The sequence below is a fragment of the Oryctolagus cuniculus genome, chromosome 12 (genome assembly GCF_051225735.1).
Source record: "Oryctolagus cuniculus isolate XC-2025 breed Fujian yellow rabbit chromosome 12, ASM5122573v1, whole genome shotgun sequence".
NCBI classification, from domain to species: Eukaryota; Metazoa; Chordata; class Mammalia; order Lagomorpha; family Leporidae; genus Oryctolagus; species Oryctolagus cuniculus.
The window spans coordinates 68248542-68263644 of NC_142878.1; the positions used below are offsets into that span (position 1 = coordinate 68248542).

At 51.1% G+C, this 15103-nt stretch overlaps 1 long non-coding RNA gene across 1 annotated transcript in view; it reads left to right on the top strand.

Moving 5' to 3' along the window:
- The first annotated feature begins 413 nt into the window (after window positions 1-413).
- LOC103351113 (uncharacterized) overlaps window positions 414-15103 on the top strand; it is a 45244-nt gene continuing 30554 nt past the window's right edge. The window contains exons 1-2 of the long non-coding RNA XR_011380899.2: window positions 414-842; window positions 3327-3423. This is a non-coding gene — a long non-coding RNA (uncharacterized LOC103351113). The remainder of the gene's footprint in view (window positions 843-3326; window positions 3424-15103) is intronic.

Below are 15103 nucleotides of genomic sequence, written 5' to 3' on the forward strand. Positions count from 1 at the left end.
GAGGCACTGTTCGGAGGCGTGGGGGCCGGCTGGGGTGGAGGAGGGGTAGGGAGGACGCGCAGCATGTGTGTGAGGGGAGGGCTGAGGGGGTCCCTAGCTGCGGGGCGCGGGGCCCCGAGGGGAATGCGGGATTTGGCAGCTGCGCGGGTCTGGGGGAAACACGTCCGCGTGGTGTAGGAATCAGAAAATGCTGGAAGCCCCGATGTGAGTGGGGAGCGGTAAGGGTGTGGACGCGAGGGCTGGGGGTGTCGAGGAGTCACAGCCTCCGAGGAGGGGCAGAGGAGTGAGCGGTCGGGGACGGGCACAGCGCCCTGGGCCCTCATCACCACCTCCTGTTATTCATCCACCCGGCAGGGCCGTGGCCAGGGGCCTGGGAGAGGGACCCCAGCTCCGCAGGTCACGGGAACGGCGACTTCTGCAGCTTCTCCAGGCCCGGCTCCCTGGCTGGCTGCACTTTCTCCTCAACCCACTCGTTCTTTCATTTCTGCAGAGAAACCTAACCCCTTCCCTGCCGGGCCCCTGGACTGCCTCGCCTGAGGTCCCTCAGATGAGGCCTCTGGCCCAGCGATTGCGCCGGCCGCTGCCTGGCTGTGCGCTACTGGGTGGGGTCGCGGGCGCGCCCCGGGCCGGCCCCGCCGGGCTCGCTCCCGCCCCTGCGCGCTCCCCCGGGGCGTTGGAGAAAAAGGCTCGGCGCCGGCAGCAGCAGGTGGGGCGCAGGGCGCGGGCCCCGGATGCTGGGCGCCAGGGCAGAGGGGCGCAGGGACCTCTGAATCAGGCACCGGGGACAAAACCCCGGACTGTAGGCTTTGCCGAGATCTGCGGCGCAGATCCTCCGCCCGAGGGTAAGTTCACACGACTCCGTGGTGTCCCTGAAGGCAGAGTTCGGACCAGACGTGCAGCGGTCCCCAGGCCCTGCGGTCCCTCCGCCCCCGGCCGTGGCTGGGAGCACGTATCACTGCTAAGATGCAGTGACGTGGGGTCGGCGCTGTGGTGTAGCGGGTAAAGCCGCCGCCTGCAGGGCCGGCATCCCATATGGCGCGGGCTAGAGTCCCGGCTGCTCCACTTCCGACCCAGCTCTCTGTTATGGCCTGGGAAGGCAGTGGAGGATGGCCCAAGTCCTTGGACCCCTGCATCCGCATGGGAAACCTGGAAGAAGCTCCTGGCTCCTGGCTTCGGATCGGCCCAGCTGCAGCCCCGTCTATTTGGGAATTGAACCAGTAAATGGAAGACCTCTCTCTCTCTCTGCCTCTGTAACTCTTTCAAATAAATAAATAAATAAATCTTTAAAAAAATGCAATGACGTGATTCAGAAGTGATGTGTTTTGAGGATCTTGCTTTTAAAAACAGAACTTATTTTCTCCTCCGTTTTTATACTTTAGCAACTGGTTTGCAAAACTGAACATTAAACAGCTCCCGGAAGCAGCACCGGCTGGCCCCAGCAAACCACCAGCACGGCCTGGGCCAAGGGAAAAGGAAGAGACCCCAACCCCCAAAAGTTCAGGGGGCCCTGTTCGCTCGGGCGCACCGTCTCTCCCCGCCCAGCCGCGGCACGCCAGCCGCCTGTCATCAGAATCCCGGTGCGGAAGCAGAGGCGGGGCGGGCAGAGCCTGGCCCTGGGCGCCCCCTCCCTGCCCCCAGCACATAGGCCCTGTGGGCCCGGCGCACCAGCCCCGCAGCCGCAGAGCCAGGAAGTGCGGTGGAGCAACGTCCTTCCCCGCGGAGGTGCGACTTCCTGCGAGGGCGGGAATTTCCACAGCGCGCAGCCCCGCGGTTGCTCAGTCATCCCGAGGAAGCGCAAGAAGAGCACACAAGGGCCGGGGCCTCTCTGTCTCAGCCTCTCTCCCTCCCTGGCTGCCAGGGGCCTGCGCGGGGTCTGCGCAGAGGTGGATGGAGGAGTTTGGGGCGGGCGGGGTGGGGGTGGGGGTGGGGCGCCGCTCCACCGGGGTCCATTTCTCAGCAGCGGGAATGACAAGGAGTCTTGAGTGCGTTCTCAGATTCTGAACGTCTTGGCGCTAGGCCTTGGGGGCATCCGATGTAGCGACCCTTGGCTGCCTCAGGACATGGTTGTACTCTGGCTTGGGGTTCCTGCCGAGGACCCACTCACGGATACCCCGGCTGGCTCCCGCCTGAAGTGTGTGGAACCTGGAGAAAAGGGGTCGCCTTCTCACCACCCCCCAAGGATGCCGGGGCCCCCTGGCTGATGCCCCTGCACTGTAGATGGCCGGCTCCGCCCCCAGCAGGCTGCCCTTGGAAGACCTCCTTTCTGTGTAGAGGTCTCGCCTTGAGTGTGGGGTTGATGTGTGTACTCTCGTTTCTAAGCACAAGAACGCTGGGATCTTGGCCCTCATTCTTTGACTCCCTCTTGGAGAGGGGGCGCTGGGGAGGAGGAAGGCGTGCGGACCTTTGTTCTAACCTGAGTGGGGACCCAGCTCAAGGGGGGGCCTCCGTTCTGAGCAAGTGGACACGGAGGGGGGGAGTGCAGGGGGGGAAGATTGCTGGCTGTCAGTCACGGTCACACGCCATTCATGGGGTGGTGAGTGGGTCTGCTTCCCCATTGGGTTTCGAGGCGCACCAGGCCCGTTTTAAGCAATCGCAAAATCCAATTAACGAAACCAAAATAAAAAACAGAAATGAGGAGAGGGCAGTTGAGTAATACTTAAAATTCCCTGGCCAGCTCCTGATCTACCCGGTGCTCAGAAGCCATGTGGTGTGGGTGGGGGGGTGCCTACCTCTTAGACACAGAGCAGATGTCCTAATGCCAGGCTTGGTCGTTAGTTCTTAATTGGCCCGCAGCTTACCGCTGAGAGCGTTTGCATGGATCCCATGTGCTGCCGCCTGGCTCCGGGCAGCCTCACCTGGGTGAGGCAACGACTCCTTATTTCCTTTATTTTGAACGTTTCTCCCCAAATATTAACATTTTCCCACCAAGAGACCCTGTTCTAGCTGTAATTCCATCTGTTTACAATGGTTGAAAGTTTAATCTCTTTTTAGCATTGTTTACTTGGAAAATATTTTGGGAGGTTTAAAAATCAGACACGGCCACTGCAAGGCTCAAGTGCAGGGCTAGGGCGCCATCTCGTGGCACATTCTGAATATGACAACGTTGACCCTGCACAGAGCCTCTTATAAAGCGGAAAATTAGCTGATTTTAAAAAGGTGGGAAAAGAAGTGCAAGGAGCAACACGTGTAATTGATAAAGGGCTTGTGTCAGAATTTAAAGAAAACTTAGAAATGGATGTAAAACAATGTGAAAATGCAAGACAGGCTTAAAGGAGCAACTTATAAAATTGTGAATTTATTAAAGATGTTTAACTTCTTATTCTTAGAGACTGTTGTGGGAGAAGAGGTGGAGAAAAATCCCAAAATGCCGTGGATTCTCCCCAGGACAGTGGAAGCCTGTATACGCTGAAAATAACTGCGCAGGTAATTCAGAATCTACCCACCAGGGGGCGGACTTCACTTTAGTTCTTTTAAATTTGTGCAACAGAAATGCAAATTAAAACCACAATGAAATGCCACCACCTGGCCTCCAAGAGGGTTAAAACGGAAAGACTGACAATGCTTAGGTGGCAAAATGTGGGTCAGCGGGCCCTCTCATTGCTGGACGGAGTACAAATTGGTACAACATTGGGAAATTGTCCCCTATTATCTAAAAAAAAAAAAAAAAGATGTTCTGTGACATAGAAACTTGCCTCCATCATACATGCCCAACAAAAATGTGTTGCTCGTATACACTCGCTAAGAGGCATACAAGATTATCATAGGAGCATTATTGGCAATAGCCAAGAACTGGATCGGAACAGGAGCAGCTGGGACTTTACCCAGCACCTTAATAGCGGGTAAAACTGCTGCCTGTAGTGCTGGCATCCCTTATGGGTGCCGGTTAGAGTCCTGGCTGCTCCACTTCCGATCCAGCTCTCTGCCATGGCCTGGGAAAGCAGTAGAAGATGACCCAAGTCCTTGGGCCTCTGCACCCATGTGGGAGACCTGCAAGAAGCTCCTGGCTCCTGGTTTCCAATCAGTTGTGATCCAATCTGGCTGCTGCAGCCATCTGGGGAGTGAAGCAGCAGATGGAAGACCTCTCTCTGACTCTGCCTCTTTGTAACTCTGCCTTTCAAATAAATAAATAAATCTTTAAAAAATACATTTAACACTTCAATTATAAAGTTTTAAAAAGTTAGAGTTTGAAGAGTATAGTGGGTTACACAGACAGGAGGGTGTAGGCAATTGGGCAGGAAGAATCATAGAGGCAGGAGGAAGAAAAGCAGGTACAAGTGGCAAACCAATTTCCAGCCACAGATTATCTACCAGGGAGTGTTCCCTCCTGTACCTGTCCCAAGATGTCTTGCTGAAGGCCACTGTTGTTTGGACTTTTTAAAAATTATTTCCTTGGGGACAAGTTTCCATGAGGGGAACAGCTATTTTAATGGTCTAATTTATAAATTTTGCCAGAAAGATTGTACCAATTGATAGTAACCTAAGAACGTCTGAAAGTCAAGTTTTTCAATGCTTTTCCACAGTAGCTTTTTCAAACACCGTTAAAAGCTTATTGGGGCAGGCTACGGTGCAGCTGTTAAGAAGCCTCTCGGGGTGCCTGCACCCCATGTCAGGACACCTGCGTCTGATTCCAGCTTCTTACTAATGTGCACCCTGGAAGGCAGCTGGCAGTGGCTCAAGTGTGTAAGTCCCTGCCACCCACATAGGAGAGACCCAGAGCGAGTCCCTGGCTCCAGGTTTCCACCTGGCCCAGAACTGGCTGTTGCAGGCATTTGGAGAATGAATCAGCAGACGGGAGAACTCTGTCTCTGCCTGGCTTTCAAAGATAATAAATAAGGAAATTATTGATTTAACATTTGCAAGACAAAACCTAAGTTGGATTCATTTATAATTCTCTAATGATTAGTGGAACTGTACATTTTCTTTGAAAATGTCTGACCATAACTTCCTCTCCTGCACCCTTCCCAAGCAACTTGACACTTGCATTTTTGTCCAGTGAGAAGTCTGTTCTGTTTAGGGATCTGCGTTTGAAGGTTCATATATTTTATTAGTAAATTTGTACCTTTCTTGGTTGTCACAGTCTCTTCTGTTCTTTTTTTTTTTTTTTCCCAAAGATTTTTTATTTACTTGAGAGGCGGAGGCAGAGGCAAAGAGAGAGAGAGAGAGAGGTCTTCCACTTGCTGGTTCGCTCCCTAAATGGCTGCAATGGCTGGAGCTGGGCTAGTTCGAAGCCAGGAGCCAGGAGCTTCTTCCTGGTCTCCTTGCGGGTACAGGGACCTAAGGACTTGGGCCATCTTCTACTGCTTCCCCAGGCCGTAGCAGAGAGCTGGATCGGAAGTGGAGCAGCCATGACTCCATCCCGCTCCATATAGGATGCCGGCACTGCAGGTGGCGGCTTTACCAGCTAAGCCATGGTTCTGGGCCCTATCTCTCCCATTCTAATGGTTACTTTCTATTCTTCCTTTGATGAATTTCTTTTACATGTGTTCCTGTGGTTACTCTTCTCCATTTTGCACTCTAACATTTTTCTATTACCTTAGTAGTAAGTGACACGTATGACTTACTGTGATACACATTCCGCCTACCCCACATTGCGATGAGCCTGTTTTCTTCTAAGCAAGGTTTCCAAGTTGATAACTTCTTACTTCTTTGGATGTTAAAATGTTTCTGAAGGGGTTCCATGGTTAAATACCTTTAGAAAACAATGAATCAGACAGAACCAAACAGCTTCCTTTATGACGGTGCTTACCAGACCTTAGCTATGAAGATTTATTCCTTGACCAGAGTATCTATTGAGCCCCTACTCCGAGGCACTCTAGCCTGGGAAGACAGCAGCGAACAAATTGGCCTCGTGCCTGCTGTGTGTTTCTGGGAGCCGACATCATGCACAGGTTCTTCTCCAAGGTATCCTAGCAGAATCCCTCCCAGCACCACCTATTCTGCACATTGTTCCACAGGACTTCCCCACTGAGGCGTTGTCACAGCATGAAGTGAAAGACAGGAATCAGCCTCTGTTTTTCCTTATCAATCCGTCCACAATCTTTGGTAGAATATGACACACGATTTTTCTTTGTGTGGTCTGTCCTCTTCTGTTCATCTGCCTTAGATATTTTGTTTCCATTCTGGGCTGTGTCATCACACTGCATGAACTTTATCCAAAGAAGGAGAGCGGCTGGCATTGTGGTACAGCGAGTAACACCGCCACCTGCCATGCCGACATCACACATGAGCATCGGTTCTAGTCCCAGCTAATGCACTTCCCATCCAGCTCCCCGCTAATGCGCCTGGGCCCCTGCAGCCCACACTGCAGACTCAGATGGAGTTCCTGGCTCCTGGCTTTGGCCTTGGCCCAGCCTTAGTCATTGTGGCCATTTGGGGAACGAACCACCAGATGGAAATGTCTCTCTGTGTCTATCTCCCTCTCTTGTGACACTCTGCCTCTCAAACAAATACTTCTTAAAACACACACACACACACAGACACACACACAGAGCAAGGGGAACCTTTTGCTTTCCCACTACTGGCTGTTGCTGAGATGGGGCCCCATGGGAGGCCCGAGCGTGAGAGCTGAGGGTGTAGAGCCACTGGAAGCTCTGAGCCTCCATGGAGCCGCTGGCCACCGGGATGGGCAGCCTGGGCTGGGGGACGAGTGGCAGGCAAACTGGGAGTTGTTGAGTGCTGGCGAGGTGCTCGTCACACTGACTGTTACCCAGCATCCCACTCTGCAAATGTGCAAACTGAGGCAGCTCAGTCTTGACCAAGCCAGGTCCCAGCTGCTGCTCTTGCCCTCCTCCACTCTGTGGCAGCCACCCCCAGCACTGCCACCCTGTGTGTGGACCATCTCCCTCCCTCTCTCTCCGCTGTTCTCTGGCTTGATGTTTCGTTGCTTTCATAGCTCAGGCCGTGCTTGGGGATGCACAGGGACACAGGATGCCCAGGAAGACGGGGAACGTGGGTTCTCGCTGCAGTCCTCCCTCCTTGGGTCCTCCTGGTGGCCGTGAGAGTGGCCCCAGGGGCCCCTGCTTCGCCACAATGCCAGCCCCACTCCAGTGATTCTGTACCAGGGAGAACCTGTCACTGCGTGTCTAAAATATGAACCTCTTCATCCACTGAGCCAAGATTTACTGAGGCCACTTTCTACCAGGCGTTGTACTGGATACTAAGGATGGGAAGCCGGGCCTGGACCTGTCCTCGGAGTGTTTGCCGTCTAGGGGACTCGGGTTAGCTGGGCTGTGATGTAAGCATTGAAGCCCGAGAGACATGGGAGAAATAAGCCAGTGTGATTCTAACCTGGAGTCCTCAGGTCTGTGTAGGCTGCTGAGATGGTCCCAAGAGGGACTTGGGGTTGGGTGGGGGATCAGGGCTCTTCCTACCGAGGCCACTTGTGAAACTGAAAATGAGAAGCGGGTTCAGGGATGGGGGTGGTGGCTTTAGAGTACAGGACATGGTTGGTAGTGAACTTGAGTTTCAGGTGGGTGGGGGAGGCATTTGTTGTGAGAGGGGAGGATGAGGACAAACACTGTGCCAGCACTAGCTGTGCTTGTCCTGGGGACGTGGTGTGGGAACTGTGTGTGTGTGTGTGAGAGAGAGAGAGAGAGAGAGAGAGGGGTGGGGGGGGCAGCTCGTGGGAGCTCCAGCCATCAGTGCTCCCATTCTGTCACTGAGACACGACCCAGGCACGTCTCTAGTTAAGTGTCTCTCTGGAGAAAAGCTGTTTTTACCCCCTGACTTATGGGTGTGTGGGTGTATTCAACCAAGAGGCTTCCTAAGAATTTTTATGTCCTTCTGCTCGTGACTGTTTGGGTGTGTTCTCCAGAGCGGTCCCAGGGCAGGCAGAGGGCCTGTGGTAGGAGGTCACTCCTGAGCGGATGCTGTGTTCTGTGCTGGAGGAAGCAGACCCCGAATCCTACTTGAACATTTAACTGTGACTATAAACCTGTTTGCAGGGTGTCTGGAAAGCTTCCCCTGGCACCAGGGATGCTCAGGAAAGCCAAAGGAGGAATGACAGTGATGCCGCCATCAGTTGAACACCTAGCACATGCCAAGCACTTTGCATACCTTAGCTCATTTACTTCTCCCAGATGATCCCATGAGGTCAGGTAATATCAGGTCCAGTAGGGATGCTTACAATTTCTCAATCAAGCAGTGAGCAGTGGGGAAAAGATCTGGCCATGAATTGTCAAGCACTGTGCTAGATGTTTCACGTACATTCTTTTAGCTAAATCCCTGAGCAAACCTGTGATATTCAGAGTGTTCCTTGGACAACTCAAGGAAAGGGGCTTAGAAAGGCTTAGAGCTTTGTCAGCCTTGTTATTAAGTCCACAGAGTGCCAAAGACCCACTGCTCACTCCTTCACACTGCAGCATGCCGTCCATCCTAATGTCTCCCCAACAAAGTGTGTAAGAGGGGGCTGAAAGGGATCACATAAATAAGACTAGTGTCTGCAAATACTAACTGATAGAATCAAAAAGGGAGAGAACGATCCAACATGGGAAGCGAGATACACAGCAGATTCATAGAATGGCAGATGTCCTAAACAGCACTCTGGCCTCAGAATCAGCCCTTAAGGCATGCAGATCCGCTGAAAAGCCCATGAGAGTATTTCAGGCAAGACACTCTGGAAAAAAAAAAGAAAACCTAAATGAAAGATCTCCACAAGTGAGATCCCAGTGGAAAGAACAGGTCATCAAAGAAGGAGGTACCTTTCTCTGAAGGGAGGAGAGAACTTCCACTCTGACTATGACCTTGTCTAAATATGATCAGAGTCGGTGAACTCAAAAGGCTTCCATAGCCTTGGCAACTCATGACAAGAGCCTAGGGTGATTACTGATGCCATAAACAAGAGTGTCAATTTGTTAAGTCAACAACAGGAGTCACTGTGCACTTACTCCTCATGTAGGATCTCTGTCCTTAATGTGCTGTACATTGTGATTTAATGCTATAACTAGTACTCAAATAGTATTTTTCACTTTGTGTTTCTATGGGGGTGCAAACTGTTGAAATCTTTACTTAATATATGCTAAACTGATCTTCTGTATATAAAGAGAATTGAAAATGAATCTTGATGTGAATGGAAGGGGAGAGGGAGCGGGAAAGGGGAGGGTTGCGGGTGGGAGGGAAGTTATGGGGGGGGAGCCATTGTAATCCATAAGCTGTACTTTGGAAATTTATATTCATTAAATAAAAGTTAAAAAAAGAGGGGGGCTGGCACTGTAGCACAGTGGGGTAAAGCCCTGGCCTGCAGCACCGGCATCCCAAATGGGCACCAGTTCAAGTCCTGGCTGCTCCACTTCTGATCCAGCTCCCTTCTAACGTGCCTGAGAAAGCAGCAGAAGATGGCCCAAGTGCTTGGGCCCCTGAACTCATGTGGGAGAAGCTCCTGGCTCCTGGCTTAGGATCACCTCAGCTCTGGCCATTGCAGCCATGTGGGGTGTAAAAGAGTGACAGGAAACCTCCACCTCTCTCTCTCAAATAAATAAAATAAATCTTAAAAAACAAATAAGGAGGAGAGGCAGTAAGTGCACAGCCCTTCAGGGTCTTGTCAAAGTATCAGAAAGCCTCTGGCAAGGTAAGGTAACCTGTACATCCAGCTGGGCCATAGTTCACACAGCAGTTGCATTCCTACTGGGCCTCTCTTCACCCATGTCCACCCCTACCCACGTGCCTGCCATTGCAGGCCCGGTTCTTCCTGTGGCCTGGGGCAGCTCCCAGGCAACCCAGCGGCCCTCTGAGAACAACACAGCATACCATCCTAGTCCTAGATAACTGATACCGTCAGTCCCGGCTCTAAAGTGGTCATTCTGGCCCAGAGCAGGGCCCCCGGAGCCAGACTGGGTTGGAAGCCTAGCTCCTCTACTTATTAGCTAACCTTGGGTGAGTTATTTAAACTCTCTCTGCCTCAGTTGCTTTATTTGTGCAACAGGGATGACAACTTTTAGGATTGTTTGGAAGAATTCACTGAGTGAATATGCCCAAAGCTTTGGGAACAATGTCTGGCATGCCTGGTGCTCAACATTAATCAGTGTCTACTACTACTATTATTACTTTACAGACAGACAGACAGACGGAAACCTAGTGAAACAGGATAATGTCCAGTGAGACACACTGAGCAAAGCTGGGACCAGAACAGGTTCTTCTGCCTCTTAATCCAAAGCATTTGTCTATGCCTGGTTAAAGGTTTTAGCAACGAGAATAAAGGTTATTGATCTTAAAGTCTACCAACACTTTGAAAGTTGTGTGAGCTGTTCTTCAGTTGGAAGCTGAAAATAGTCATCTTATTAATTTCTTGTTCACAAAGAGTCTTTGATTCAAACAAATGTTCTGTCAGCGAAGTTAGAATTGTCAGGAGCCAGCTCAGTGCTACCACTAGGTCAAAGAGAGCTGATCTCATTCCGCTGTGAGAAAACTTCTGGGCATTAACACCCTTACTTGTCTGGGGTGTTTCAGAAAAGTACCTAATTTTTATTGTATTCTCTTTTTTTTGAGATTTATTTATATGAAAGGCAGAGTTACAGAGAAAGAGGGAGAGAGGCAGAGGGAGAGAGGCAGAGAGAGAGAGAGGGAGAGAGAGAGAGAAAGAGAGATCTTCCATCCACTCTTTCATTCCCCAAATGGCCACAATGGCCAGGATGAAGCCAGGAGCCAGAAGCTCGATCCTGGTGTTCCACGTGTGTGTAGGGGCCCAAGCACTTGGACCATCTTCTGCTGTTCTCCCAAGTACGTTAACAGGGAGCTGGACTGGAGTGGTATAGGCAGGACTCAAACCAGGGCAAATATGGGATTCTGGTGTTGCAAGCAGTGGCTTAACCTGCTGTGCCACAGCACAGGCCCCTATTGTATTTTTAAAACAAAGAGATTAGAGGCTTGCATGGCTTTGGTATCATTACACATACCTGAAGTCTGAATACCACATTCTTTGTAATTGGGAGCTGGCCAATAAACAGTGTTTTTATTAGCGCAGTTATATGATGAGGTTTCAGCAGTAGGAAAGAGGTTAGAGCATTGGTGTTTTTAGAGTGGGACGTTTTTAAGGTTCTTTGAAAGATTTTTCTGTGCATAAATTTTTTTAATTTTTAAATTTATTTATTTATTTATTTTGACAGGCAGAGTGGACAGTGAGAGAGAGAGACAGAGAGAAAGGTCTTCCTTTTGCCGTTGGTTTACCCTTCAGTGGCTGCCGCGGCTGGCATGGCTGGTGTGCTGCAGCTGGCGCACCGCGCGGATCCGAAGGCAGGAGCCAGGTGCTTCTCCTGGTCTCCCATGTGGTGCAGGGCCCAAGCACCTGGGCCATCCTCCACTGCACTCCCTGGCCACAGCAGAGAGCTGGCCTGGAAGAGGGGCAACCGGGACAGAATCCGGCGCCCCGACCGGGACTAGAACCCGGTGTGCCGGCGCCGCAAGGCGGAGGATTAGCCTAGTGAGCTGCGGCGCCGGCCTTCTGTGCATAAATATTTAAGGAATGGTTCCAACACTGGGAACATTCACCCAGCCCTCCTGTGTGTCCCGCACTGGATATTCAGAGCCCGGGGGCGAGGGGGGGGGGGCTTTGGGTCACAGCAGTGATGGGGCTCCTTGGTGACTGTGTGATGGAAGCAGCAGCCAGAGGGGCTCCTGACCGGCCCACAGAGGGCAGGAAAGCCTTCTCAGAGCGGATGCTTTTGGAGTGCAGTCTTTAAGGAGCTGGTTGTAGTGAGATAAAGAAGTTGAGAGAAACATTTTCTAGGTAAGAAAGGCTCAAAGGAGGCGTGGGGGTGGGGGTGGGGGTGGGGAGGGTGGGGGTGGGGAGGGTGGGGGTAGGCAAGAAAGTTTGCCTCATTCTGGGAGTTGCAATACTGGCGATGCTCAATTAGTCAAGCTGTAGAAAAATAGGTAGTGCCCTGGGGAAAAATTAACTTGCAGGAACAACAGCTGACGTGCGTGTTCTCAGCTCTTTTGCCGTATAGCTCATTTAATTAATCCTCATCAGAATCGCAGTGGGACAATTAATGTTCCCGGATACAGGTGGGGAAATGGAAGCACAGAGAAGTTGAGCGACTTTCCCAAAATCTCACTGCTAGGGGAGTCAGGATGGAGACCCGGGCAACCTGCTCCAAGCCCACGCCTCTGTGTGATCTCACCGTGAAAACATCTCCTTGGTTTGGAGGTACCTGGTAACGAGCCCCAGCGGCAACTGGATCCTCTGCCCAGCTGAGATGAGGTCAGCTTTAACATATAATTCTGTGACTTGTGGGGAGTCGGATGCCGTCTTGGAGATTTCTGTGAATTACCAGAGGCTCATGTTTGTTTTGTTTCCAAAGAGCTCACATGCTCCGTGCAGCAGTTCTGAGCTGTTTGTCTCCACCCTGTCATGGCAATGGCCCAACTGTAGGCCAGCTCCTTCCTGATTTAGCCCTCCCTTCTCTTTCCCAGATCTCTGTGTGCGCTGATTTAGGATTGGGGGATTACTGCGAGCAGTGGGCGCCCCAGTTTGCTGACCTGGAGTTGCGTAGGGCAGCCCCTTGCCCTCGCCAAGAGCTGAGGTGGGCTGTGGCAAAGCACAGTGTGCAGGCAGCAAAGCAGTGACTGGCAGTGCAGGAAGACCAGAGGAGCCCCGCTCCGTCACATGGATCCCAACCCTTCCTCATCATGGCTATGAGAGTTGAGGAATGGAGAGAGGAAGGGATTATCAGAGGGATACACTGGGTCTTAATTTGAAACTATTCTGGTGCTCCTAAAACAAAGACTCAAGAAACAGAGTACATTTGCAGCTACTGTTTGGGGGCCAAACATGCACATAATTAGGGAATGTTGAGTGCTCCTCAACTACTGTGCTTTCATTATTATTTTTTTTAAATATTTACTTATTTATTTGACAGGTAGAGTTATAGACAGTGAGAGAGAGAGAAAGGTCTTCCTTCTGTTGGTTCACTCCCCAAATGGCCGCCACGGCCGGCGCTGTACCGATCTGAAGCCAGGAGCCAGGTGCTTCTTCCTGGTCTCCCATTCGGGGCAGGGGCCCAAGCACCTGGGCCATCCTCCACTGCCCTCCCTGGCCACAGCAGAGAGCTGGACTGGAAGAGGAGCAACCGGGACTAGAACCCGGCGCCTTTATGGGATGCCGGCGCCGCAGGCAGAGGATTAACCAAGTGTGTCACGGTGCTGGCTCCAAGATTGATTTATTTATCTGAAAGATTTACAGAGAGAGAGAGGGAGAAATAGAGAGAAAAGAGAGATCTTCCATCCATTGGTTCACTCCCCAAATGGGCACAATGGCTGGGGCTGGGCCAGGTTGAAACCAGGAGCCAGGAGCGTCATCTGGGTCTCCCACATGAGTGCAGGGGCCCAATCATTTGGGCCAGCCTCTGTTGCTATCCCAGGTGCACCAGCAGGGAGCTGGATCAGAAGCAGAGCAGCTGGGACTCAAACTGACACCCATGTGGGATGCTGGTGCTGCAGATGGCAGCTTAGCCCACTGCACCATAGCACCAGCTCCTTCCATTACTTTTATATACCTTTTATCTAAAACTTGGTTGTGATTTTTTTTTAAAGATTTATTTATTTATTTACTTAAGAGACAGCGGTACAGACAGATAGAGGGAGAAACAGAAAGAGAGGTCTTCCATCTGCTGGTTCACTCCCCAGACATCTGGAGCTGGGCTGATCCGAAGCCAGGAGCCAGGAGCTTCTTCCTGGTCTCCCACATGGATGCAGTTGCCCAAGAATTTGGGCCATCTTCTACAGCTTTCCCAGGTTATAAGCAGAGAGCTGGATTTGAGGAGCAGCTGGGACATGAACTGGCAACCATATGGGATGCCAGTGCTGCAGGGAGAGGCTTAACCTAACAGCGCTGGCCCCTTGGTTCTGAGTTTAGCTACATCTAAAAAAGGGAGTCTACACTGACTCCCTTTTGTATTAAATGTTTCTGGTTTTAACTATGTTTAAGAGCTCTCTCTAGGCCAGCGCCGCGGCTCACTAGGCTAATCCTCCGCCTTGCGGCGCCGGCACACCGGGTTCTAGTCCCGGTCGGGGCGCCGGATTCTGTCCCGGTTGCCCCTCTTCCAGGCCAGCTCTCTGCTGTGGCCAGGGAGTGCAGTGGAGGATGGCTCAAGTGCTTGGGCCCTGCACCCCGTGGGAGACCAGGATAAGTACCTGGCTCCTGCCATTGGATCAGTGCAGCACGCCGGCTGCGGTGTCCATTGGAGGGTGAACCAAAGGCAAAGGAAGACCTCTTTCTCTCTCTCTCTCTCTCACTGTCCACTCTGCCTGTTAAAAAAAAAAAAAAAAAAACACACACACAAAGAGCTCTCTCTGGTTGCCAGCATTTGTGTCCCAGTGGGTTAAGCCACTGCTTGTGATGCAGGCATCCCATATTAAAGTGCTGTTTCAAGCGTTGGCTGCTTTGCTTCAGATCCAGCTTGTTAAGGTTCCTGGGAAAGTAGCCTAAGAACTTGGGCCTCTGCCACACATGTGAAAGACCGGAATGGAGCTCCTGGCTCCTTGCTTTACCTGGCCCAGCCTGGCTGGGACTTTGTACATCATTATCAAGAATGAGTGTTATCCTACAGGTCATGATTTCTGAAGCCATCGATGATGGGAGACAAGTGTGAATTTCTGTCTGCGGGTGTGAGGATATCGTCCAAGATGCTCTCCAAAAAATGTAACATTGTTTTATTTCCTGTTTAACTTAGAAAATCCATAACAATTTTGAGTTCTATTCCATAGCATGTTCAGTGGCAGGGGAGTGTTCTTCAAAGACAGTTCACAACTGAATGATTATAAAATGGATGTCATTTGAAAATAGTCTCAATCTACTTGGAACAAACCATTTCTAACCAACTAAGCCAACATTTTAAGATTTCCCAATTTCAGTATCACGATATCTAAAAGATGAGAAGTGCTTGTAGGACCATATATATATATATATGTGTGTGTGTGTGTGTGTGTAAATAGCTAACACCACAGATCATACACTATAAATTATATCACTTTATCTTGGGGGTTTAAAAACAATCCTGGACTTTGGAAAATATTCTTACATAAAGAAGCAAAGATTGGATGGAACGGGTTTGTGTTCAGATACTGAAAGTCCAATTAGGCTGTAAAGTGATTTAAGAGCCTGTTAAAGCTG